At 39.7% G+C, this 3,277-nt stretch overlaps 1 pseudogene; it reads right to left on the reverse strand.

Moving 5' to 3' along the window:
• Nucleotides 1-288: 288 nt before the first annotated feature.
• LOC131062753 (uncharacterized) lies at nucleotides 289-1,557 on the reverse strand (annotated as a pseudogene).
• Nucleotides 1,558-3,277: the final 1,720 nt, after the last annotated feature.

Genomic DNA, 3,277 nt, shown 5'->3' on the forward strand with positions numbered 1-3,277 from the left:
TTCACCTTGGGAAGCGCGCTCACGCGTGTGGGCCCGCCTTGAGCGCCCATGGACATCTTGTGTCAAAAGCCTTTAAGGCTTAGACATTATATTGTTGTGCGCTTTTGCATATAAACATTAAAAAAGAACACATCCCAGTGCATGTGGGATAATGATGTTAAGCCTGGGACTTCATTTTTTTGCTTTCCCTGAGTGACTGCCTGGAAGTTTTTTTTTATTTGCTTGGCATTCAAAACTCTTTCTTCTCAACCATGTCAATAGCCTCTACACCTTCTTGGTTACCTTTCCTCATCGTTGCTGCGAATTCAAATAAAGGCCTTTGTCAAAAGGAGATGAAAGTGTTGAGCTTGGATCAGGAGTCTTCTTTCCACTATGCATTTAGGGAGCTTGAATAAAGAACAGAGAGAAATTCCTTCGCAGCCCGCACCCACCAGATGCTACCCGATGTTAGTCCCTCAAAGCATGCAAGATGACCTCCATGTGATGTAGTGGCAAGAACTACATTTTATTTAGCCTGCATTCATCCCATGGAATAGCCTCTCGGGTACAAACAGGATCATCCAAAGCATTTATACATAATAAGGGCACTGATACATTGCTCACAAAGTAAGCACTGCTATAGCTGCGGTAATATGTATCCACCGTCGCATATTCACCAATATGACACATAAAATATTTGTCAAAATCTCTGATAGAACGTGCCTTTTTCATGCAGTCCCAATCTGCGATTTGTGCATGAGCACCCTGATGCATCTCAGCATAACCCTAAAGACCAGTAGCCAGAACCTTGTTGTAAATCCTTTGGATAAGCCTTCTGTTTATAAACCGATCACCTATCACAAGATCCCAAAGGCAGCAGATAGCTGTAGCTTCAACTAATGGAGTATTTGCCCCTTCCTCTCCAAGATCTTTGACCAGTATATTTGCACCAACGCATGTCCCAACTGCTGGTAAAGGGGCCTTGGGATTCTCATCACACAAATAACTAATAACTCTACGCAGATCTTCTGTCCACCCAGCATTGTAACATCGAGCATCTTTGGAAGACTCCCACGCAACTCATTAGAGGAGGGAGATGGGTACGCAAGTGAGGGAGCTGGAGTTTGAAAAACTTTTAAATGCCTCCTCCACCGTCTATGTTGACACTACTCTCTTGGAGGATTAATGTGTTGCTTTCATTGTCATTTGTTGCACTAAGAAGAGAGACACTATTGCCTCGATCTTTTCCTTTGGTTATGTTGGTAATTTCTTGTATTGGGCTTCCACTGGAGAGTATATCCCAACTTTATTGCTCCCAAAATCAGACACAGTGATACATTGGTACATTTGATATTTCTCTTAAATTTTTTGAGGTTTAAAACTAATATGCAAGACATACACCATCAATTCATTAACGACCAATAAACTGGAGTCACCTCTCACCATCCCACTGGCGAATTGCAATCAAGCCAGGTTGGGCCCCAAAGTGGGTCCAACTAAAAAAAATTTCGTTTTCATACAACTGGCCTCTGGAATATCTTCACGGACCTCAAATATACCTTTGGGAACGATCGGCATAGTTTTTGGATCATAAAATTGTATTTTGCAACTTTCAGGCAATTACGCCACAATTTTCGCATTTAATCGCAAAGACGTAATTTTCAAACCTGTCAAAACACCTTTCTGGAGCTCGCCATCTGACAGGCATGTACTTTGACATACAAGGATAACTTCTACCAAACAGTTTCTCAAGATGAGTCCCGAGCGAAGAGATATTAATTTCCGAAGATGCCCAACTGGCTTTGTCGACACTGCGGACCTGATGAAGTCAATGTCCTGGCAACACATGATGCCTTTCTCAAAAATATCAAACGACCTCCGGAGGCCTTCAAATTTGGAACACAGGTACCTTTAAGTACATACTAAAACTTTGGATTCTCAGTTCAATCACCCGACTGACAGGATGCAAATAGCACGCTCACCAAAATGGCTACATTAATTGATCTAACACTGGAAGTGCAGATAACTGAAAATGATGGCAAAATGAGCTCTTTTGAAAACCGATCAAACGGATTGGTAGAGCCTTCAAATTCGAAGCATAGCTCATCACTTATACCAACATCAGCCCGGAACAAACATTATGGCATGACGCTTACTTAGGCAACTGTTACACTTATGCAAAACAGGGCTCCGACTAGCTGTCGAAACAGGGACTTGCCAAAACATAGAAACTGCAAATGGAATCGGCTTCAAAAACTAAGCAAATGGATTCGTTAAGACTTGAAAATTTGCAAGTTGACTCACATTTATGCATAGAATTGAATCCACTTTGAGTTTTTTCATGACGATCAACAGGGCAAAAGATGTAATCGCTCAAAGTAGGCTACTCAATAAAATCTGCATTTGTGCCTAAAATGCACTTCCAGCTCACCCCTCAAAACGGGTACCTCATAAACTTATCCAAATTGAATTTTGAAAGTTTCACATCACTAAATAGGCCAAATGAAAGGTGTGGGACATGAATCCCGAGCCTTACCCTCTGAAAATCAACTGGCTCCATTTACCCCCTTGCTAACTAGGCCGTTCAAACTGACTTCATTTAGGTATGCAGAGCAAAAATTTGAAATGGGCCTATAAAATTGACTCAATTTTAATCAGTCCCAACAAGCCTAATGCTTATAAATTCAATGGCAAATGTTTTAATTGCAACAAATTTGGCCATAGAGCAAATCAATGCAGATATAGGAATAATCGGAATACAAACTCATCTACCAATCAATGTTCCAAATGCAATAAATATGGTCATAAGTAAAATGATTGCAGAATGAATGTAAAATACTATGCTTGTGGTAGATTTGGACATCTATCTAATCAATACAGAACTCAAACCGAGCAAGGTTATTGAAAATCTATTCAAAGAAACAATGTAACTTGTTATGCATGCAACAAGATTGAGCATATTGCAAGATTTTGCATAAACAAGAATATACCAACAAACAATAGAGGATCTAATGTAAAAGGAAAGGAAAAGGTGAATGAAATCAAGCAAGAATTCACTAAACAATGAGTCAAGAAGACAAATCAGAGAAATGATGAATCTAGCTTTGCACCGACAGAACAAAGCAATCCTGCACCAGCAAGAAATTATTCATCTAACTAAGGAATAATCCTTAGGGGTAAGGAAAATAATTGAATATCATGTATTTTTCCCCTCAGATGATGGTAAAGTCATAATCCTTCTTTACTGGCACATATCTTGAGTTACAATGGAAATTCACTAATCGATAAAGCATTTAAT

Source organism: Cryptomeria japonica, chromosome 9 (assembly GCF_030272615.1).
Source record: "Cryptomeria japonica chromosome 9, Sugi_1.0, whole genome shotgun sequence".
NCBI lineage: Eukaryota > Viridiplantae > Streptophyta > Pinopsida > Cupressales > Cupressaceae > Cryptomeria > Cryptomeria japonica.